The sequence below is a fragment of the Cololabis saira genome, chromosome 18 (assembly GCF_033807715.1).
Source record: "Cololabis saira isolate AMF1-May2022 chromosome 18, fColSai1.1, whole genome shotgun sequence".
NCBI lineage: Eukaryota > Metazoa > Chordata > Actinopteri > Beloniformes > Belonidae > Cololabis > Cololabis saira.
In genome coordinates this window covers 9,451,211-9,476,525 of record NC_084604.1, presented here as the reverse complement: position 1 = coordinate 9,476,525, position 25,315 = coordinate 9,451,211, and the positions used below count along the sequence as shown (strand labels likewise).

At 39.6% G+C, this 25,315-nt stretch overlaps 1 protein-coding gene across 3 annotated transcripts in view; it reads left to right on the top strand.

Moving 5' to 3' along the window:
- The window catches only part of sipa1l1 (signal-induced proliferation-associated 1 like 1), a 112,374-nt gene that overhangs the window by 39,013 nt on the left and 48,046 nt on the right, over positions 1 to 25,315 (top strand). For all 3 annotated transcript variants that reach the window (XM_061746425.1, XM_061746423.1, XM_061746424.1), the window contains 2 exons: positions 452 to 518; positions 19,661 to 19,725. The gene's annotated coding sequence lies outside the window, so the exon portion shown is untranslated. The remainder of the gene's footprint in view (positions 1 to 451; positions 519 to 19,660; positions 19,726 to 25,315) is intronic.

Genomic DNA, 25,315 nt, shown 5'->3' with positions numbered 1-25,315 from the left:
TTCCAGGAACATCATTTTTATCAATGATAATTAAAAAAATTGCGCTTTCAACTGCAGCATCAACACTGACATTTAGAGTCAATGCAAGGCCGTTGAAAAATGAGACAACCATTCTTGTTTTTCTGCTATTGATCATGTGCATATTGATAAGGAGATAATGATAAATGTAGGCCTGCTTCACTCTGCATTTCTTTCTGTGTTTCTGCAATTGCTAGTGTTAGTACAGATAAAAATACAGGTCTTTAACCGTTCTGGTCCGACATTAACTTTACTCAATAGACGATCAACCTAACGTGCATCATTTTTGTATTAATATTTTATTTGATGAATATTGTTACTTATTAACCTAAATTTGTATAGTTTTTGTATACAGTTACGTTATACTAGTTTGATTAGTTTCACTATAATCATTGTCGTTCTTCATTCAAAAATATTTCTCCCTCTGTTTCAGGTTCACGACTCAGCTTTTAGGGTGTCATCTTCAATCCGCCGGCCTTGACGAGACGCCGCCATCATCAGTGAGTATCTAACCGTCTTGACAAGATTTGATGGTTTGCTGTCCATGAGTTGACTCATGATTGGGGTCAAACTAATCACAGGTGTGGTTACGTACTGATATTGTCACGGTTGATTTTTATCCAGTTGTGGGTTTTTTGTTTTTTCCTCTTTTTTAAGTAGTAGTTTTTGGCGCTTCGTGCAGCGGTTTTCTTTCTGTACTACAGAGCTCAGGAAAGACAGACACAATATCCACATTTACATATTTTCCACGTCCATATTTTTTTTCTTTACCTAGTTGTCTGCATATAGTATATTAATGGTTAATACTAAATTTGCCAAACCTGATAGCCACATGTATTTGCATTTTGATCTTGCATCTTGTGTGTGAGTGTGTTTCCTTCACCAGCCCTCTCCACAGTCTATCATACATGTACTTTATTGACCCATAGTAAAACCAGATTTTGTCCAAGAGGACTAAAATCATCAGCAGTGGGACACAAAAGGTTCTGCACCCTTTGATGCTGTCTACTATAAATCAAAGTTTATCTCCAAAGGAACCTGACTAATTGTTTATATCGCAGAAAAGATCAGCATAGCTTTAAGGCGCCTGACTGGCTTTTGTCAGTCTTTTGCTGGAAAAACATCACACACGTTGCAGGATAGAAGGTACAGCAATTGTCATGTGGAAATACCTAATTATAATACCTGCAATAATAATAATTGCAATATATCTAAAACTATCATCATATAAATGCAGAAACGCTGAGTACTCTGCTTTGACGTAAACTCTTCAAAATGGCTCTCATCTGTGTCTGAAGCCGCATGTTTTGATCCAGCAAATTCTTTTCCTTCTCTCTCTCTGTATTTCTCTTGCATTCTTTTTCTTTCTCTCTCACCTCCTCCAGCCAGCAACGCTGCTCTCCTCCCACACACACAAACACACACACAGACAGACATCACTTTATTCACACGTGTGAGAGGGAGAGGGGAACGCAGGGGAAAAATGGTGGGACGATTGAAAGAAAAACACTAGAGATGTTGAGATGATAATAGAAAGCGAGAGAATGGAATATAATGAGATGGAGATAAAACTGAATGCCTGTGGAAAAATGATGTTAAAAGATTGTTTTTAATCCAATAAAAGACATTGTCAGAATCACTAAGGCTGTGTACAAGGAAAGATGCTATCCAGATTTGTGATATGACTTTAAAAGATGTTTAAAGCCTGAATTATGGTTCTGCGTTAAACCTACGCCGTAGGGTACGCAGCTACGCGGGAGTCTCTCCGTAGCCTACGCCGTAGCCTGACCTGCACCTCCCAAACGATGTAACTATGACCCAACGCAGACCGAGAGGGCTGTGATTGGTTTGCTTGGTAGCAACGCATTTCCGGTTCCGGTTCGTGAAGCAGTAGTGAACTTTCAGCACTCTTTTCTTGTGTGTGTGATTTTTTTTTTTTTTTTTTTTTTTTTTTTTTCCGGGTTGTTTTGTTTTTTTGCAAATAGTTGTCCTTATTTCTTTGATTCACTGTGACCGGAAAAACCGGAAGCTAAACAAAGTATCAACTTGCCCTCTCGGGGGGTACTGCACCACGGAGAAATGGAGTGACGGAGAAGTCTGAAGGGTTCACGACGGTGTCACGGCAACGGCGTAGGCTCTGCGTTGGTTTAACCTAGAACCTTAAGTCAGGCTTAAGAATCTAAGAAAGTGGTTCCCTTTTTTAACAAACACAAATAGTGGCAAATTTAATTCATGTCCCTCTTGGGCACTAAAGTGGTGAAGCACAAATGTCGATTTGTTTTCAATGATAGTAGATGAATAACCTTTATGATCTTGAAGCCTTCGAAATAAGAAACAGGTAAAGAAAAAGCTGCCAAAATACCAAATATTTTGTCTGTTCAGACATCTTCCCCCCTAAGCTCTGTACTTGGCCATTTACTTTGTTGTATTTTTGGTCCTTTTCCAGCAGCTGTGAACGGACACAATGACCAAGTAAGCATTAGTTTTTGTTCCACACGTGATTAAAGAGTTTTACTTTCAGTTTGGTGTTGGGATTGTGAGAATAATTAGATGTTGTTAGATCCAGATCCATTCATCGTGACTCAACCATGAGTAACAATGATCGCGTTACGACGTCTGATTACAGGCTATTGAACATACTGGTTAGATCTGTATTCACTCTCGGACAATAGGCTGTTGGGGACTTTTAGAAACGGCTGCCGTGGCACCATTTGCTTCTGCTTCTCTCGGTGTCGCTTGTTGAAGGGACTGAAATTAGTGATGGTGTAATGCGCCCACGCATATCCCGGTGTTTCCAGGATATTACAAACAATAAAATGCCATCAAAAGCGCCTAAAAATAGAATTACTTTAGGGCAAATACTCGTTTGCTTGAAGTACAGTGTAGGATGTATTATGTTTGAGACATTTCATCTGATTTAATAGGGACGTAAGTCCTCAGAGGCCCATTAAATCTTGTGTTAATGGAAACAGATTTTCTCTGAATAGAGCCTTCCCTTCCTGACTTGTTTGCCCTTTTTTCCAGGTTTTGTTCTGCCGTGAGCAAATATCCCAGCACTTAGACTAAAGCAAAGTGGTTGTGCTAGTGACTCGGATGTGTTTGCATGCTACGAGACGGATTTGAAAGGTTGATTTCCTTATGGATAATTCCACCGTGGATTGATTGCACAGATTGACGATCAAGAACACGGTAAAAATCATAGTTTGTTTGATGGACTGACGACTCACTTACTTTCAGCCTCCATCTCTCTCCCACTGTCGGTCTCAGCATCTCATATCCTCCCACATGCTCTCACATTGAGTGAGGAATCAATCCTTCTCACTTCCATTATCTCTCCCTCTCCATCTCTGTCGCGCTCTCTGATACTTCATTCTGGCCATTCTGTACCAGTGGAACAGCCGTGCTGTGGGCAGAATTGAGTCCCGCAGCAATCATACCATGTCCTCATTAGGTGTAGTCTAGTGGCTCGCCTTATCCTGCTTCATCCATTTTCTTGCTGTAATTGGGCAAAAACCCTTTCCTACCTGTCAGCAGCAGTCCCAGAGCAAATGCTGCAGTTTATTTGGCTGTGTATAGGTTGTGACAATGGCCTTTAGAGCAACCTAGGGTTATTGCTGTCCAGCAAATTGGTGCATTATGTTGAATCTGTCAAATGTTGCTCAAGACTGTCTCCACCTTTGCTCAAGTTGTTAACCGTAGTGCAAACAGATGCTGCTGTGGAACTTGACGTGTTTGCTATTAGACGCAACATGTTTTTCAGACCTCAGGAGGTAATACACTTGTGAAAGGGTTGCTTGTGTTTTAACCCCTCCAAAGAAGTTTGGAGGGGCCATAGTGTTAATCTGTTAAATTTAGCTATTTTTTGTGTATTTAAATAGTATTTTTGTTTTTATGGCAGATAAGCTCACGATAAAAGCAGGATGATTAGTAATGAAAATGCAGATTCAATTTAAAAAGATTTAGTTAAAGTAAAACATGAAATTGGTGTGAATAAGCTTGTCCTAATGTCCTGTGTGTTAGGAAAACAGCAGAGCAGTGTCAATCACTGTATGTTGACACACACGCAGATAATCTACTATTTTTGTATGTTTCTAAGTGGTTTTTCTTGTTTTCATGGAAGTCCATGCGTGCTCCAACATGAGTCTTGGATGTGACTGTCTCACTCCATCCTTGTCTGACTTCACACTTCCTCAGGGGAAGCAGGAAGTGCCTGAGATGTGTTTCCTGCTGGAATGTGAGTCAGCTTCCTTGGCAATAAGCTTATGCTGGCACAGCCCTGGATCAGAAAGGAAACTTTTTTTTTTTTAAATGCACTCGATTTATTAAAATAAATAAATAAAAATCCACTCAGTTTGTTTGTATAGCACCAATTCACAACAACGATCATCTCAATGTAGCATGCAATTTAAGCAAATACGTTTTATTTAAGTCATCACATGAATCATGTCTTTCAACCTCCGGTCATGACCATGAGCAAGGCAGTAGATGACAGTGGAGGCAGAAACAGAAACCCTGCTTTGACCTGTCAGAGGGGGCGAGGGGACACGAGAGAGAAGCAGGGACAGGGACACCGGCAGCTGGAAAAGGCCTGGACAAATGCCCGAAACAAATGTCATACATGTGCAGAGTGAGAAAAGGTTGATCACACTCCATTAGGGTCAGAGTGAGAAATATTTACAATTGTTTTCCTTTTTATTTCAATCCTTATGCTTTCTTTCTCTTTTTTGAAATAATAATGCATGTGTTGCTTCAGCTGTCAGATTGAGTATCTACCAGTGTCTTGCCTGCAGGAAATAGTTAATTTTACATAAACCTTTTGAGCAAAAATGTACTTCTAATTAATGTAACCTGCAAATGTGAGATGTACTTTTGAGTCACATTTATATTTAAAGTGTGTCTGAAAAACTGGCTAATTAAAGAAAGATAAGCTGATGATGACTAAGCAGTGTTACACCGTAAATGTAGTAATGAGTTTGTTAAAATGCCTTCTGTCTCTTTTCACAGCTAAGAAAATATGTATCTCCATAGAATATGATTTTAAGATCATCTAAAATATTTTTTCCCCCATGTGTGGAAATGATGCTTTATAATAACCTGTCTTTGATTATTATTTAGAAAAGTTTCAAAACACTATTTTTTGCCCACTGTAGATTTTTCTACATGTTTAGCAGAATCACCTATAACATGGGTTGTATTCAAAAAAGATCCTGTAAAATGAAGCAAATGCAGAATTTCCTTAAAGTGCATGCTCTGGCTTCAATTTTTAAGTTAATTTACTGTTTTTTTCATAATCAAGTAGATGCTAGGCGTTAAAGGTGTGTTTTTGTCCAGTTAATTGCCAGCTTTATCTCTTTAGACCCACCAAAATGCTCAATTTCATACTTAGAAATCCTACTTCACAAAATAGTTGGATGAATTCCTCATAAACGGTCTATAGGGAAGATGGCAAAGTGTCTCACTGTGAGTTAACCCTACATGTATTTAAACTTGGATCAAGAGCTTGAGTGGAAATCTGTGGATTAAAGCTCCGTCTTGATTCAAATTTGCCGTTTAGATTAATCAGTCTCCACGATTGTCCCTTTTTCACCTGCTGACGATGCTTGTGGACTGTTTTTTTTTTTTTAGATTTTTAGTCTTGCTTAGATGCCATACTCGGCAAGTATTGAAGATTGAGCCGTTTTGGTTCTCAGTCCTGCCCACTCCTCTCCTGCTGCAGTGCCGTTCCTTCTCGCTGTTGCCCACACAGAGCTGCGCCATTTTGGAAATCTGCAGCTCTTTTCTGATGGCTCTAATCCACAGCTTTCACTCTGCGCTTTAATGACTCACCTGAGCTTTGAGGCGCTGGATAGAGCAGCATCCTAATTTGCTCTGTGGATTTGTTTCAGAGGAATCCACGTTTTCACCGGTGAAGGTGAAAACTTGCTTTGGCCAGACTGAAAGAATTGAATGTGTACTTGCAACTGGGAAACATGTATTTAGTATTAAGATTTGTGTTCGTGTCCCACCCTGTCTTCCTATTAACAATTACGTGGGGGCACATCGTCATGCATTAGTGGATGCTCTTCTCTAGTTGATTTGCATATAATAAACATTTTGCATATAGCAAATAGCAAATATAATATAGTTGATATGCACATGCTGTGAGATTGATTTACTCAGAAAGGAGAACATTTCTGTGAATTTGTAAGATTTTATTGACTTTGTTACGACAGTTTACAGTTTGATTTACTCTGTAAGTTATTCTTTTTCTTAAAAAAATATTTTTTTGTCTAAATCGAGCCCTAATCTTCTCATCTTTTCTCTGCATGTCATGTACATGCTTCTTCTCAAAACCCTCACTTCTCCCCCTTTCTTTATCTTTCTACAGTGCATCAGCCCCCAGCCTCCATGTTAATTACCACACTTCTTTTTCTCCATTATTCTGCACTCTATTTCTGTCACCCTCTCTGCTGTGCCTGCTTCTGCCACTTTTCCAGCTATTTGCCGGGGTCTGCAGTGGTTGTTGAAGGGAGGGGGGTTGCACTGATGCCCAATTCAACAACAAATGGTTGTTTAGCGTCATCTGATTGTCACAGATTAGAGGGCTATTGGTGTTGGTGCGGAGGCGGCTCTTGCAGAAGATCAGGCGGCTCTGCCGGTGCTGTCTGAACACTGCAGACTGAGCCAGCTGAAGGAGAGAATATGTGTTGCTATTTAATGATGTTTTTCTCCTTAATAGATGGAGCAGAATAGACAAAAGGGTTAATGTGTTTGATTTTAACCTGCTGAAGGGTTGATATTGTTAACTACGGTACGTCGGGCCAGCCTCCAATTAGACCTGAGAGCCCTGACATGTAGGAGTGTAAAAAGAAAAATTATTTTTGCTGACAGGATATTGATGTTTTACTTTAAAAGTCTAAGTCTAAGTAGGAGGGCGAGAAATAAGAGCTCAAAATGTTTCTTCAGCACAATATAATTGCTGTGGACATTTAGCTTTCATTTAAATGTCTCTCTTATAAGATTGTATTGTATTATTTTCCGAGCAGACAGCTGTATTTGATAAAAGCCTAAAAAACAACAAAAGCGAGCCAACATTGAAGATAAATGAAAACTTGTCAGTTTGCCTTTTTGTATTTCTTAACAAAGACTGCACATGGCCTGAATGAAATGTGCACTGTAAATAGGAAAGTTGGAAAGAGTTTGCCATTTAAAAGGCAAAAACTTGGTCAACCAATCAATCCTTTCTACAAATTAGTTAAAACTATTGACTTCTTTTTTAATCTAACCTGCTGATTTCATCGAAGTCAGACAGTTATGACAAATATACGGTTACATGGGTATGGTGAGAAATTAGCCCACATGATTACTAATAATGACTGGCGTAACTGCATGTTAGATCTGCAGATACTCCTCATTATTACACTGTAGCTAGCTTTTATTTTTTTCAAATCGTTGCAATGATGCCAGTGCTGAGTATCAGTCAGTGCCAAGTCCCTCTGACTGTGAAAAGCCCAAACAGTATCCTTCAAACACGTTGCCAGCAGCTTGGTTAGTTTTCCTTGGTCGTTTTTAGAGAACTGGGGAGTGATGGTAAACGTGCCGGGAGCTGCCAGATACAACCTTCATACAGTCTGTGTGCCTGAGTGAGTCCCTGTGTTCTCCACTGCTTCCTAGTCCTGCCGATACAGTGGAACTAGGCCTTTTTAAAAATTCATAAATGCACATTTCCAAATAAAACCTTAAAATATTAAGTTGTCCTACATTCTAATGTAATGGCTCTTCCTCTTGCACTTTTACACGAAGGCATTGTTATTTCTGTGAAGGGCCGGCCTCAGAGAAGACGTAATCCAAACTCAGATGCAGTCATTTATAATGAAGTTATTTTTAAGATGATTATTGAGTTGGAGAAGCAGTAACTCTGCAGGGAGATACAGAGGAGCTTAGTGAGCCAAAGGGCTTGTTAAACCTGCAGCCGGCGTTTCCGCATGTCTGCTCTGGCCAACAGCAGGATGGATGAACCGGTGTGTTTCAGGTGAAGTGAACACTTCCAGGACACCTAAATGCATCTGTTGGGATTTTGTTTCTCACACCACTAATGAGACATAGTGTGATCTACTTCTGTATTAATGCACCTTTCTACACAGTTAACATTGAAGTAAATTGTGTACAGCAGCAGTAAATCTTTCCTTGGATTAGTCCCAGTGCATTCCCAAACAAGTGTTTCTTGCTTGAGGAAATTGTGCTAGTACTTTTCCCGCTTTTTAACATGTGATGTGATGAGATTGGCCATGATAGTGGGAGAGTTGTTTACACGTGGGAGCAGCTGATTGAGCTTTTTAAAGCCCAGCAAATGCACAGACTGAAAATCCTTTGGAGCAAGTTCAAAATGGAAAGAGGAAGAGAAACTTCAAACAACTTCTTCCTTCAGTCATCAAGGGGAATGTAATATTGCTGGCAAAAAAAAATATATGAATGAGCTTAGAGTGCTGATGAGGACACCAGAATATTGGGAAATGACAGCAGCTGCACTTACTCTACCAGTTACTATTACTCTACCAGTAACTTCTTACTCTACCAGTTACTCCTTACTCTACCAGTTACTCCTTACTCTACCAGTTACTCCTTACTCTACCAGTAACTCCTTACTCTACCAGTTACTCCTTACTCTACCAGTAACTCCTTACTCTACCAGTAATCAATCAATCAATCAATCAATCAATCTTTATTTATAAAGCCCTTTACAACACACAGGGTGACCAAAGTGCTTTCCATTAAAATCCACATTAAAACAAAACAATTTAAAAACAACATAATAAAACCATTAAAATTAAATTAAGAATATTTCACATCAATACTATGTATTAAAAGCCAGTCTAAATAACCAGGTTTTCAGTCTGGATTTAAAAACCCCAAAGTCAGTGATGGTGCGCATTTCTGGGGGCAGCTTATTCCAGAGCCTTGGTCCAGCTACCGAGAAGGCCCGATCACCCCAGAGTTTAGTCCTGGTTCTGGGGACTTCCAGTAGGAGCTGAGTTGAGGACTGTAGGCCTCTAGTGGAGTTCTGAACACGCACTTGTTCACATAAATAAAGAGGGGCAAGCCCATTGAGGGCTTTAAAAACAAAGATTAAAATTTTAAAATCAATTCTAAAAGAAACAGGAAGCCAGTGAAGAGCAAATAAAACCGGAGTGATGTGTTCGCGACGTCGAGTACTAGTTAAAAAGCGTGCAGCAGCATTCTGAACAAGCTGAAGACGGTTAAGAGAAGACTTGGAGACACCAACATACAACGCATTGCAGTAGTCAATTCTAGAGCTTATAAAAGCATGAATGGTTTTTTCCAAGTCTGCGCGATTTAAGAATGGCTTCACTTTTGTTAAAACCCGTAACTGATAAAAACTGGTCCTGACCACGCTGTCAATTTGCTTGTCAAATTTTAAGCTGCTATCAAAAATAACTCCAAGATTCCTCACAGATGTTTTTACTTTAAAAGATAGATCACCAGAGTGTGGTGAATCACCAAAGAAAATACATTTTGTTTTACCTTCATTTAGGTGCAGAAAATTTCGCCCCAACCACATTTTAATTTCTGCAATGCAGTCATAAAGGGTTTGAAGAGCACCACTTTTGTTTGGAAGCACAGGAAGATAAATTTGCAGGTCATCTGCATAGCAGTGAAAAGATAGGTTGTGCCTGGCTATGATAGAGCCCAAAGGCAACATGTAAAGAGAAAACAATAAAGGGCCCAGTATGGAGCCTTGGGGCACACCACAGAACAAAGGAGCAGCAGAGGAGGACAGGTCGCCGATCATTACAGAAAAACTTCTGTTTGTCAGGTACGATTTAAACCATTTCAGTGCTGTGCCACGAATACCAGCACACTGATTAAGGCGAGACAAGAGGATTGAATGATCCACTGTATCAAATGCCGCTGTCAGGTCTAACAAAACTAAAACTACAGGACATTTGGCATCAACAGAAAGGGCAATGTCATTATGCACTTTCAACAGTGCGGACTCAGTGCTATGCCTTGTCCTGAACCCAGACTGAAATTTTTCAAGCACACAGTTATTTTCTAAAAACGATTGCAGTTGATTAAAAACAATTCTCTCGATGACCTTTGAAATAAAAGACAGATTAGAAACAGGTCTAAAATTGGACAGAACACTGGCGTCAAGATGTGCTTTTTTAAGAAGAGGTCTCACTATGGCATGTTTAAAAGAATCAGGGACGCATCCTGAGCTGAGACAAGTGTTCATTAAAACCAAGATGGAAGGCCCAACAGTAGAAAGCACCTCTTTTAGCAATTTAGTTGGAAGAATGTCCAGAGGACAACTTGTAGTTTTCATATGTACCACAATATCAGTGAGGGACGAAAGAGAAATAGGATCAAAATGGTCAAACACGACAGAGTGTGAGGCAGTAACAGGCTGGTCCGAGCCTGTACTGCAGCTGCTCAGTGCTCTGACAGACTTCACTTTGTCAGTAAAAAAGTGTAAAAAGTCCTCACAGGTGGATACAGTAGCATCACTCAAAGGAGAGGTGTGGGGGTTCACAACAGAGTTCATGGTACTAAACAACACACGAGGACAATGTCCACTAGTAGAAATAATATTGGATAAATACTTGGACTTTGCCTCTTTCACAGCCCTCTGATACTGAGTGAGACTGTCCCTCAGTATTTCAAGCGATACATGTAATTTATCCTTCTTCCAGCGTCGCTCTGCCTGTCTGCAGCGCTGTCTGAGGGTCCGGGTAGAGCCATTCAACCAGGGGTCAGCCTTAGGTTTAGAGGACCTGCGCCTAAAAGGAGCAATAGTGTCCAGGATCCCAGTGCATGTAGAATAAAAAGATGACAGAAAGCTGTCAGGGCATTCAGGAGGAACACTCTTATTAAGGGTAGAGAATTCAGAGTCCACAAAAGCAACAGAAAACTCCCCAGCTGTTGAAGAAGTAATAATCCGACGGCGAGAACCTGGAGCCGGAGGCTTACTGACAGGTGGAGGAGCAGGGACACTGAAAATTATGGGCAAGTGATCTGAGATGGGAGTCTCAGAAATTTCCACCATTGTGACAGGCAGCCCATGAGAAATGATTAAATCCAAAGTGTGCCCGGCTTCATGAGTTGGCCCATCCACAAACTGAGTCAAGTCAAATGATGCCAGAAGGCATTTAAAGTCGTTCGCCATTTTATCAGGACAGCACAAGTGGATATTGAAGTCCCCACAGATCAGGAGTTGATCATATTTAGGAACCACCTCAGCTAAAAACTCAGAGAATTCCTCCATAAACTCTTTGCTATATTTAGGTGGACGGTAGACAACAGCACATAAGATCGGACAAGCACAATCTATTGTGAACAACTGCACTTCGAAACAAGAATAGTTATTCACACAGAAAGGCTTGCATCTAAAGTCATCCCTGAATACTGAAGCAACTCCGCCTCCACGGCCAGATGATCGCGGTGAGCTGAGGAAGGAGCAGCCAGGGGGGAGGAGCTCAGTGAAGGCGCTGTCATCACCTGGTTTAATCCACGTTTCCGTCAACAACAGAAAATCCAACTCACGTGTTGAGAAGAAGTCATTTAGGATGAACGTTTTATTTGCAACAGACCTCGTGTTAATGAGAGCAAAGCGCATCGGTGTGCGGTCAGTTTGCTCAGATGCTCGAGCAACGGGTCGCAGGTGTTGCTGCACGGAGCCCCGTCTGCAGACGCTGACCCGCCGCGGGCGGCGGGGATGTTGGGAGGCGGTGCCCGGGACAGGTGAACGGAGCCAGCTGATCTCCGAGGAGCGCCGCACGAACAAGCCATCATATTTCCAGGAAAGCCGACGAGGATCATGTGCTGAGGGCCGTGCCAGGTAGGCTCTCAGTCGGACGAGTGCACCGCTTCGTTTCCCCCGCTTTCTGTGGCAACGTTTGCGGGGCAGGTGAACAGGTGGACGCTGCAGGTAGTGGGGCACAGACGCCAAAAACGGAGGGAGCGTCTTTGATTGTCCATTACATCCATGGATGATAGGCTTGATCACTGAATCCTGTATATTTAGTAAGGTCTGGCGATCATACATCAGCAGAGGTGACACATTCTTAACAAAAACTGTTATTAACAGCAATAGGAGTAAAACACAGAGCAGAGGTAGACGGCCAGCCATACACAGCGGCGCCATCTTTCTGCCATAAATCCAGTCAATGCCCAGGCTCCTTACTCTACCAGTTACTCCTTACTCTACCAGTTACTCCTTACTCTACCAGTAACTCCTTACTCTACCAGTTACTCCTTACTCTACCAGTTACTCCTTACTCTACCAGTAACTCCTTACTCTACCAGTTACTCCTTACTCTACCAGTAACTCCTTACTCTACCAGTTACTCCTTATTCTACCACTTACTCCTCACTCCTTACTCTACCAGTTACTCCTTACTCTACCAGTTACTCCTTACTCTACCAGTAACTCTTTACTCTACCAGTTACTCCTTACTCTACCAGTTACTCCTTACTCTACCAGTTACTCCTTACTCTACCAGTTACTCCTTACTCTACCAGTTACTCCTTACTCTACCAGTAACTCCTTACTCTACCAGTTACTCCTTACTCTACCAGTAACTCCTTACTCTACAAGTTACTCCTTACTCTACCAGTTACTCCTTACTCTACCAGTAACTCCTTACTCTACCAGTTACTCCTTACTCTACCAGTTACTCCTTACTCTACCAGTAACTCCTTACTCTACCAGTTACTCCTTACTCTACCAGTAACTCCTTACTCTACCAGTTACTCCTTACTCTACCAGTTACTCCTTACTCTACCAGTTACTCCTTACTCTACCAGTAACTCCTTACTCTACCAGTTACTCCTCACTCCTTACTCTACCAGTAACTCCTTACTCTACCAGTAACTCCTTACTCTACCAGTAACTCCTTACTCTACCAGTAACTCCTTACTCTACCAGTAACTCCTTATTCTACCAGTAACTCCTTACTCTACCAGTAACTCCTTACTCTACCAGTAACTCCTTACTCTACCAGTTAATCCTTACTCTACCAGTTACTCCTTACTCTACCAGTTACTCCTTACTTTACCAGTAACTCCTTAATCTACCAGTTACTCCTTACTCTACCAGTTACTCCTTACTCTACCAGTTACTCTTTACTTTACCAGTTACTCCTCACTCCTTACTTTACCAGTTTTCCGTGAGGAAAAAGTACCAAAGGTGTGATTGCAGTACTTCTTAGTACCAGATGTTGGACATGTTGCTGTGAGAGTGCTTCTCTGCACTCCAGATCCTGAACTATTAGCTGTGAGTTTTCATTCATATCATCTCTCAAGGAAGTTCACCAGTTTTATCCTGGTGTAAGTGTACGTTCTGGAAAACTCATAACCTCCAAATACAAACCCAGCCTAACCTCTGACCAAAACTGAGGTGGACACAGATGCTGAAGAAAATCTGCTCTGTTAGCCACCTAGAGACGATACCAGTGCCATGATAGCATGTAAAAGACAATATAAACGTCTACGTTTAGTCCACCCTAACCCGGCCTGGACACCGAGGTACTTTCTCCATAACAAGCGCTGGATCACCCCTGACCTGAAAGAGATGCTGAAAAAGAAGACAAGAGCTGTCACGAGGAGAGACAGAGAACTATTAAGGATGTGGAGACATGACTTAAAGTCGAGAGAGAGAGACGGCAGGGATGTGTACAGGAATAGCTTAAAAGCACACTACTGCAGAACAATGTGCAGAGATGTGTGATTGGGGATAAAAAACTAAAATGAAAATCACTGTCTTCAAGGAGGAGGGGGATCACACTGATGGGTAGAGGGGGGGAAGGTTGGGAGGATGGGAGGGCAGGGGGGGGCGAGCGAGCAGAGCCAATAAATGGAACATATTTTTAAATAAGTTTGGCTCAGGAAGAAGCAATTCATCCTCCTCTCTTGCTCCCAGCCACGCAGACTTCACACCCTTCTTAGGACTCGCATCTTCCCTGCCACAACTCTGCAGTCTCATCTTGCACTTCAGTCGTGGTTCTTAATACAGCCACATCGTTATCTTCTCCCACTTAAACCCCCTTCTGCGTCCACGCTCTGTCCGTCCTCCCCAACAGTGAGGTGAAGAGGCAGCTGCAGTGACTGAACCACACGGCTGAAAGTCCAGATGGTGTCGGCCCTCGGGTTCTGAAGGCTTGAGAGGACCAGCTATATTAGCACCTCCCAAATGACTCGTGTCTCTCAGGGCCCAGTATGTTCTACGTAGCTTTATGCAGCTAGTGTTGAAGGTGCCATCATTTTACCTGCTTAAACTGATTTGTTCTCACCCGTTCAGACAAGACGGCACTAGTTTGTTTTAAGGGGAGATTTTCCTTGCCACTGTTTGGCTTAAGGTTTTTCTCCCACTAGGCGAGTTTTTTTGATCTACCATTGTTTATGTTGTGTATGTAATAATCGCTCGGGGGTCATGATTTGGATCTCTGGAAAGCGCCGAGAGACAACCTCTGTTGTAGGGCTGTGCGATTAATGGATTTTAAATCTAAATCGGATTTATTAATCACTACGGAAGAGTATTAGGGCCACTTAAAAAAAATAAAATAAATTCTGAGAAAAAAGTCAGAATTCTGACTTTAATCTCAGAATTCTGAGAAAAAAGTCAGAATTCTGGGCCACTTAAAAAAAAATAAAAATAATTCTGAGAAAAAAGTCAGAATTCTGACTTTATTCTCAGAATTCTGACTTTAATCTCAGAATTCTGAGAAAAAAGTCAGAATTCTGACTTTAATCTCAGAATTCTGAGAAAAAAGTCAGAATTCTGAGAAAAAAGTCAGAATTCTGAGATTAAAGTCAGAATTCTGACTTTTTTCTCAGAAGAAAAAAAAAAAAAAAAAAAAAGTCAGAATTCTGAGAAAAAAGTCAGAATTCTGACTTTTTTCTCAGAATTCTGAGATTAAAGTCAGAATTCTGACTTTTTTCTCAGAAGAAAAAAAAAAAAAAAAAAAAAAGTCAGAATTCTGAGAAAAAAGTCAGAATTCTGACTTTAATCTCAGAATTCTGACTTTAATCTCAGAATTCTGAGAAAAAAGTCAGAATTCTGACTTTAATCTCAGAATTCTGAGAAAAAAGTCAGAATTCTGAGAAAAAAGTCAGAATTCTGACTTTTTTTTTTTTTTTTACTTTTTTTTTGGGGGGGGGGCAGCACGGTGGCTTAGTGGTTAGCACTGTTGCCTCACAGCAAGAAGGTCCCCGGTTCGACTCCCAGGCCCGGCAGGGGCCTATCTGTGTGGAGTTTGCATGTTCTCCCCGTGCTTGCGTGGGTTCTCTCCGGGTACTCCGGCTTCCTCCCACAGTCCAAAAACATGCGTAGTAGGTTAATTGGTGATTCTAAATTGCCCGTAGGTGTGAGCGTGAGTGTGGTTGTGAGCATGGTTTGTGTGTTTATATGTGGCCCTGTGATGGACTGGTGACCTGTCCAGGGTGTAACCCCTGCCTCTCACCTGAAATGAGCTGGGATAGGCTCCAGCAGACCCCCGTGACCCCGCAAGGGATAAAGCGGGTAGGTATAGATAATGGATGGATTCTGACTTTTTTCTCAGAATTCTGAGATTAAAGTCAGAATTCTGACTTTTTTCTCAGAATTATTATTTTTTTTTTCAGTGGCCTAGAATTCTGACTTTTTTCTCAGAATTCTGAGATTAAAGTCAGAATTCTGAGAAAAAAGTCAGAATTCTGACTTTAATCTCAGAATTCTGAGAAAAAAGTCAGAATTCTGACTTTTTTCTCAGAATTCTGACTTTTTTCTCAGAATAATTTTTTTTTTTTTTTAGTGGCCTAGAATTCTGACTTTTTTCTCAGAATTCTGAGATTAAAGTCAGAATTCTGACTTTTTTCTCAGAATTCTGACTTTTTTCTCAGAATAATTTTTTTTTTTTTTAGTGGCCTAGAATTCTGACTTTTTTCTCAGAATTCTGAGATTAAAGTCAGAATTCTGACTTTTTTCTCAGAATTCTTTTTATTTTTTTTAAGTGGCCCTAATACTCTTCCGTAAATCACAATCGATGTTAAAAAAAGTAAAATCGGAAAATCGATTTTCCTTTTTTTGCAGCTGGCTGCATTACAGACAGAGCTCGTCTAGTCAGCTTTGTTTGGTCAAGAAAATTGTAAATGTTGTCACTTTACTAAACTCAAGGAGGATTTACAGTATCTTTCAATTGCACTTCATTCCCAATACGGAAATTTGTTTGCTATTTTTCTTTAAAAATTAAGATAAAATATTTGAAACAATTTATTCCATTGTCTTTTGTAGTTTTACCAAAAAAATCCAAATCGAAAATCGGGTTTTCAGAGAAAAAAATCGTGATTTTATTTTTGTCCAAAATCGCCCAGCCCTAATCTGTTGTATTAGACGCTATATAAATAAAATTGTATTGAATTCTTTGATTCCTACTGTGTATTCAAAATATGTTCAATTTAAGACAAAGCCATTCCAACCTCAGAGGGGAGAGCATATACAGGAAATCAACAATCAGAACCAACACCAAACTGAGATGCTACAGTGGCAGCGGTGGATGTATGGAATAAATTAGATAGGGATTTGAAATTATGTAGAACCAGAGACGTTCAATAAACGAGACAGCCCACTACGGTTGGGTTTCCTGTATCTGTGTCACGTGACTGCCACGCCCCTTTAGGAGACAGGAAGTAGGTCCTGAGTCTATTGAGTGCTATGGGAAAAGTGAACGTGAGCACAGATTATTACCAATTCCTTCAGCCCATAGTAACCTAAGTAAATATGGGACCCATTTTTCAAAATCCACAAACCTTCTGAACATTCTGACACCAAAATGGCAACTTTCAGACCGACAGATTAGGAGAAAATGAACTTTGTTTGAGACCTGTCTCTGTCTGAGCAACACACTCTCGCCAGATTTGGCTCTCATCGTTTTCCCATCGGATAAAATGAAGTTTAAAACTAAAATAAAACTTGCTTCTTTGCTTAATAATACTGTTATTTTTATTATTTAAGTCTTTATGGAAGAAAGTTGTACTGTATCTAGTGTTGTATTTTCCAAAACGATGTGGGGAGAGGGGCGGCCACGCCCACTTAGGAGACAGGAAGTGTATACCATTTCATACCATTGGCAGTAACGGTAATGCGCTATCTTCTGTATAGAGGATCTTTGGTAGAACCTTGAAACATTGAAAAGAAGGATGATTTCTTTGTATCAAATTAATGAGTGGTGATGCTTGCTATGTTGAGTTGGGAATTTATTTAATTAGTGATTTGATTTGATTTTTTAAGGATGAAGGTAACATGTAGACTGTGCCTTTATTTTTAATTTTTTTTTATTTCTTGAGGAATTTTTGTTATCCCCATGGAGGCAATTTGTTTTACTGTCAGTCTTTTCTCTTACTTCTTGCTTTCATTTCATTACTTTAATCTTTTTGAGGGTAGGCAAATAATAAGCTTTGCTTCAGCCTACACCTTTTTCGGTCTAGATGGTATTTGTATATCGGAAATTTTTTGTAATGTTTTCTTTGAACAGTGTATTTGTTTTCTTGTTGTCATTTTTATTCTTTTTTTTTGTGATGTCATGACCGAAATAAACTAAACTATTTAACATGATTCTGTTGGCACTGCTGTGTAAAGCTCCAACAAGACACAGGTGGAGGCCTCCACAATTAACTGAATTCATGACCACCTGATTATCAGACCACATCTTTTGTAGACTGAACGGTTGTGCACCTGAGCAGATACACAGGAACATCACAGGCGAGTGTACTGCGTCTTTTCAGTCTGCATACGTCAGACTTCCAGTACATCTCAGTCATCTTCAAAAACCCACCCTGTTGTTGTAGGATGTGTCAGTGGTGGACAGAAGGATGAGCATAGAGTACTGGTGGACTTCTTTGTGGCATGATGTGTGAACAGTCACCTCATCTTGGATGTGAATGAGACAAAGGAAATGATTTTGGATTTTAGGAGAGAAGATGAGAAGGTGGTGGAGGATTAAAAATACCCAAATGTTCACCTGGACACCAGACTGGACTTGAGAGTACACAGGAGGAGAGCATGTCACACATCTTGAGGGTGCTAAGCACCTTTAGCTGTTTGTGCCAAAAAGAACAATCCATTGTTGCATTTTTTTAATTTAGAAATTACGTTTAGCATCAATAAATTCAAGCAAAAGCCTGAATCTGCAAGTGATGATGATAATTTGTGTGTGTGTGTGTGTGTGTCTTTTTTATTAATTTATATATTTGTGTGTGTGTATAGGTGTATATACGTATGCATATATTTGCGTTTTAATTTGTTGTGTTTATGACAGTAATTAAAATCTGCTTTGTCTTTGGTCAAAACTGTGACTAAATGAAGTGAAGCTGCACAGATTGTTTCAGGCTGCAGCTACAGATGCAGATAAACTCGCTGACAGACATTCCACTTTGGTGTCTGTGAGGAAATGTGTTGCAACTAAAACTTCCTGTACTTATTAACAGTCAACCCTAGTTCACATGTTGTTGTGCCTTCAACTCCGGAGACCCTGCAACTGAAAAACGTGTTTACTTGGGCTTTTGAATGTTGGTTTGTTCTTTAAATCAAATCAGATCCGAGGCCAATGGTAGTTGTGAGGTAACATCGTTACGTCACTATTGTTTATCAATAAATAAGAGATGAGCCTGAAGGGAAAATCACTCTACCTTTTTTCTAGTTTCCTTTCCTCCCCCTCCCCAAAACCTCTGTGCTTACATAAATAATAGATCAGCTTCTCACAGCAACAATTAGCAGTATGGATCTGATTCATCCCAGCTCACACGACCTACATACAGGCCTGGTTGAACGGCTGCACACCAGCATGCTGGTGAAAAGCATGCTTTGAAGTTTCACTCCACATTGATTACTGGTACATAAACTTTAGCTGCAGGAGCAACACATACAGGCTCACACACTTGCATAATAGGGGATTCGGTGCTTTACATGCCTGTACTTGTCCTGCAACGGTAAACTTGGGTTTAGTCTTCAAAGTCCAGTGTTTTTTCCCCTTTAATTTCTTATCGGATGCTGTCTAATATGAAATATTAAAACTTAAACGAGTCCACAGTTACATTTCTGTATATTGACAAAATATAAGCTGCATTAATGGGAACTATTGAAAATTTTTTATTTAAATTTAGAAAATAATTTTTAGTACTGAAATTTGTTGTAATATAATTCAGTTCAATGTCACCATTTAACTTCAAAACTAAAAAAGAAAAGGGAAAAAACAGTAGAAGGTTGCTTGCTTGATTCAAGTTTTTGTTAATTATTAGCATTCATAAAAGCCTCCTGCTGTTTATAGTCATTAACATTAAAAAGCCTAATTGATGATTTAAAAAAAATGAAGAGTGATGAAAACAATTGCTTTTGTGAATGTTTAAAAGCTTTTCAGTCTCCAGAGAGCAGATGTGGTTTGTGCTGGTGACACCACAGGCATGCCAACCACAGCAAAGATGCATTAAAACATCTGCTGGTATTAGTGAGAGAACCAAAAACCTGTTGGAGCTGAATCACAATATCGCCTGCATGAATAGACTCGTACCCAACCTGTGGATGGGTTGGGATGTCAGAAAGTAAATGGTGAAATGCATTGGTTTGGTGGTGTAATCCTAACAACGTCCAATTTTTTTCCCTCTCTTTAAGGTTCTCCAACTTTTGTTGGATCCAGACACAATCATTCAAATGGGGACTTTTTAAAACTAATCCAGGTAAGATTTTTTATCATATCTGAATCTTGTTCATATGCCCTTTTTGATTAATCAAGGGTATTTTGAGAAATCTCAAGTAACAATGAAACTGATAGTTTTGAGTTCAGGTGTCGATGAAGAAATAATGACACCAACAAATGACAGAAATAACACTGTGAGGAAAAGTGGTCCTATGGATGGAAACGATATGTTTAAAACTTAACAAATAGGGCTTAAGTCTTGAGTGCAGCTCTCTGGCTCAGGACTTTTTTGGATCCATGATCAAGTTGAACTTTCAAACTCGCTCTGACTGAGTTTGCTATGATGACATTGCAATGAATTTGCTGCAATATTATCATCTTTCACAAGGCGTTCTCTAGGTTTTAGGGTCTTTTTTTATCAGTAATCTTTTGGATCTATAAAGATCATTATATTTATTCAAGTATAAAACCTTTTTTGGAAAATTGATGTATTGCAGCATTAAGTAACAGGTGCTCTTTTGTAACTTTTGATGTACTCGCACATGCTACAAATGATGCACATACTCACCACTCAAATCCCTGTGCTCATCTCCTCCCACTACTCTACCTCGATTGCCATTTTGTGGTAGCTGGGGGATCGGGAAGTGCCACGCAACACAATTTCAACAATTTCACACTCTGAGGAAAAGACAACAGTAGATTTCAGAGTGCTCAAAAGGCCACTTTCACTTTTCAGTGAGCCAGAGAGGAGAACCCACCCGACTGTCAAGCTCTGCATAGAGAGGGGGGAAAAAATAAATAAAACGACTGGCAAACCACGTTTATCTTTCCACACAATTACAATTTCACTTTGAAAATCTCTGAGCTGAAACTCCAACACGTTGGACTGTGTGCTGCCTGGCAGCTTTCAAAGAGAATAATGTTTGATTTATAATTTTTTTCTTCTTATCTTCCCTCTGTGTCTTGGCCTGCCATTTCCTCATCTACACAGATGAAACGCTGTTTGTGTTTTTGTAATGGCTCCGTAGCATTTATTGTGTGCACTCTAAGCTGCTGAGTGGAGTAGACGAGGAGTTTGATGTACCTGGATTTCATTCAGTGTTTTTATTTTTGGGGTATTGTCTCAGAATGATCAACGGTACCGTCTTTTTACAAGTCCTAGCTACTTATTTCAGGTTGACAATAGCTGAAGGGTTGGATGTCGTAACTACACCAGCTGAATGAACCTGGGGAAGATGACACGGGGTGAGACACTTGTCATCCTGTGGTTCCCAGGCTTTATTGACCTGTGAGGCCGAGAAGCAGACAGACAGTAAATATCAGTCACGTTTTGGACTCCTTGTTTTTTATTTTCATACAGCTCATCGTATAACCTGTTGTGGCTGTATACCATTAGTCAAAGTCTAGCCTGAACTGTCACACCTATGCCCTGCAGGTATTTGACAACAGTTGGCCAAGAGCACGTGTTGCTGAAGCGTTGGTCTTTTCCACTATTACTGACTTTACTTATTAGGGCTTCGTTCAGTTATTTTACTCTATTCTTAAGGCCTGGTTTGATCTTCTGTCACGTCTATTTAAACAAAGATCAGGTTTAAAGTCACTGGGATGTAACGTACAATAGCACGTTTTTTTATCAGCAAAAACAAAATCATGACATGACTTGACTCACCGGTTGATGTGCCAATAATGTCTGTGTGGGAAACAGGTGCTATAAAGGATCAGACTGGGACACCAACAAGAAAAACAGAACAGGGGCCGGATTCACAAAACATTCTTAAGAAAAAAAATCTTCTTAAGTGTCATTTTATTCTTAAGTTCAGTCTTAAGAAGAAAAACGAGAAGAAGTCATATTCTCCAAAAAAGTTCTTAAGTATTTTCTCAACTTTCTTCTTAAGTTTTTTCTTAAGAAAAAACTTAAGAAAAAATGGTATTCTTGAAATAAAAGTTCTCAAATTTGTTCTTGACTTTTTTTTTAACTTTAAGACAACCTTGACCTGTCTTAAGTTTAGACTAGTAGGTCATAGTGTGAGGATATACTTTGTAATAAATTACACAAAGAGCCTGTTAACTGTTTGTTAGCATGTTAGTTAGCGTGGTAGTTAATTATTATCAATTTTCCCCAATAGTATTTTTTTTTGCACATTCCTCTCATTCACCATAACCTTGAAAAGTTCCTGCATCTCTTTTTCTCCTTGTCCATGTTTAGTGAGTGACTGACGGTTAAGACCCAAACTACCTGTATAAATGTTGTTTGTTGGCGCGTGCAATGCAATGACATATTTTAAGAAGTTCTTAAGTAGGAAAAATAAGAAATTCGTAAGAAATGACAGTTCTTAAGACGGTCCTTAAGAAAATATTGAGGAATTTCACTTAAGAACTTTCTTATGAACTTCTTAATTTTAGATCTTAAGACATTTCTTAAGATTGTTCTTAAGAACATATTGGTAAATCCGGCCCCTGGTTTGTTTGTATGTTTTCCTGACTGCCGATCTTCTGTTCTTTTGTCATTGAATATTAAAGTGGTTATCTTTGAAAGATGGGCCTAAGAGAGCTATGAATGTTCAACACAATACGGGCCTGCAGTGTGCTTGGAAATGATGAATAAGATGAGCAATGTTTCAGTTTCTGCTTAGTTACTCGCGTATGTATATGAACACTCAGATGAGCTCGTATAACCTTGTGTTCAACTTTCTGTCCCCTGTCTTTTCAAAAGCCTTTATGACTGTCTCTTTTCCGTGTGTAACACTGGCTTCTGTCAATCAGTGCGACTCGTCTGTAATTTTCAGGTGTGCATGACTCACTGCACACGAGAGCAGACGTGAGCACACTGTCCTTGGCACCGGTGCACCTGTGCTGCTCCATAACAGCTCCAGACCGCTGCAGACAGTGACGGTGAAAAAACAACCAATCACAAGCAGTAACATGGAATTGTGTTTAAATTGCAATATTAACGACCCGGCTAAGGATCCTAGTTTGTTGGTGTCACTCAGATTACAAGGCAAGATGGAAGGAAATTGAAGAAAATGTATCAGGGACAGTACCAGTTCAAGCAAGGTTAGGAGACAAAAGACTAATTAAATGTTTGATGGAAACGGGTAATAGATAAACTCATCACTGAAAACATGGTTAGATGTTATGACTAAGAATTAAATATTAGAAGAGGTAAAGATTCTGAAATGGTGCGGTTACGATCTTGATTTTGTTCAAAATAAATTGGACGCCAATTATAGAAGATGGGTTAGCAGTGGTCTCTCCTCATATTGCACCTTTTTTAATCAGGCAACATTGAAGAGCTTTCATACGTTGAAAAGACCACACGATCTCAACAATAGTGACTTCTTTAGATTTATCCAGGTACGCCATCACCTAAACAGCTCTATGTTAAAAAGTCAAACGGCGTTTGAAAACAGTCTATTAAAAGTGTGCATACGTGCCTAGAGGTCAGAATCCAGGTTTAAGATCATCTCCAGACTTTATAGAGGACTTAAAGACATTAAAACAGCAAATACTGTATACATAAAACAAAATTGGGACAGGGAAACCAACAGCTGTCTTGTAGAAGATACCTGGGAAAAATTTGGCTGGAAGTGTCTCATTAGATATTTTTTCACACCAGCTCAACATGGTCACTATTCTGGTTCCTCCAGTTGCTGGAGGATGTGTCTTTCCCAGGAAGACAATCATTACCACCTGTTTTGGGCCTGTCCAAAAATAAATATTTTCTGGCGTAACATTCACACAGAACTAGTGATTATATTTGGGGAGGACATTGCATTTAATTGCGACAAACTCTTCCTTGGGCTTGTACGTTCAACCACTGTAAGTTCTGAAACTAAACACTTATTTGGAATACTGAGCTTAGCTGCAAGAAAAGCAATAACCAAGAAATGGCTTAAGCCAGACATCCCATCTATAGATGAATGGTATAATATAATTTATGATATATTTGTGATGGAAAGAATTACTTTCTCTCAATGAGGCTGCAGCAATCTAAATTTAAAGACATCTGGGAGCAATGGAAAATGTATTTTTTCCCTGAAACGCCCTGCTTTTGTTTAATTTTCTTTTCTTTTACCTCCTTTTAAACAAGTATCTATTTTCTTGTATTACTATAATAGAAAACACCCCATGTTCATGTTTTGTGAATGGAAAAAAATGGATGATGTATGTATTGTTGACATGTCCAAACAAAAAAAAAAAAGAAGAAAAATTGCAATATTAATAGTAATAATATCTTGTAAAGACTGAATCCATCCATGCATTTGTCCATGCATCCATCCACCCACCCCCACTTCTTCCTGTTCAGGGTCTGCAGGGTCTGCTATTGCTGATCCCAGCTGGCTGCAGGTGAAAAGCGTGATGTGCAAAGTCCCTCGCTGAGACGTTAATTTCGTATAAAACTTGAAGGCCCAAATTGATGCTTTAGGGTTTCAGTAGAAAAGTGAGAGATCAGGAGAGCTCAACTTGGGATGCTCTAATGCTTTAATCTCTTAAACACATTTCTCACTGTTGCTACATTTTCAATAATACTTTAAATTAGGAGCAAATTAGTGTTTTTCGGGTATAAAATGTGCTTGGACTTAGAAAGCAATTAAAGTAAAACATTTTGTTCCCATTGACTGGTACTAATGAGTTCATTGCTTTATTGTTCATTGAACACTTATTCAGACAATTACACTGGCAGTCACAGCTTAATATAAAATACATGGGTAGGATTACAAAGCATTTAGTTTCCTTGTCTTCAGATGTTGCTGTGTGGTGCAGGTAGGGGCACCTGCAACTGACTGGCCGTTCTCAGCTCCACTACAGTGTAAGACGAGGGAGAGAAAATCTGTAGTTAAACAGAAAAAAACAGAGAGTGAAATAATTGATCATGCAACAATATTGTGTTTATTTTATTTTATTTTTTTTCCACAATCTGTTTATTGGAAGTTTCAAATAAAACAACAACATTACAATAACATTGGTCAATGGAGTAATGATGCAACAATGCAAGATACAGGCAAGATAAAAACAGAATAAGACCAAAAATAAACCAAGACAGGACAAATACTACAAACTAAAGAAAAAAACTCAAGACGAAGACTAAAGACAAAAAGTAGCTTAATAACGTAAAAATATATAAATACAGTATATGAATAATAACACAAAATACTAAAAAATAAAGTAATAGCTATTGGCCAGTTCGGGATCTGTCATGTCTCAACTATATCACTGAAATATGTAATGGGTCACTTAGGAATCGCTGGGAAGTCCAGCTCTCGAACATACACAAAAAACGGGTCCCACGTCTTATAAAATTTTCCAAGGGAGGCCCTAAAAACGCATCTGATCTTTTCTAGTCTAACAAAATTAAGGACTTCTCTTATCTATACTGTGTGCGAAGGAAGAGTTGGAGATTTCCACTTGAGTAAGATCAAGCGTCTCGCTAGTAGAGTAACAAAGGCTATAAAAGCAGCTTCTGAGGAGGTGAGTGGTATTGTGGGTGGAGATGTGCCAAACAACGCAATCTTGTGTTTATTTTTTAAACAAATTTCTCCTGCCAAAAATTGAATTGTCCCTCAAATATACTCTATTTACTCTATTGCTTAATGGGAGCTAGGGCTGTTCGATTAATCGATTTTAAATCG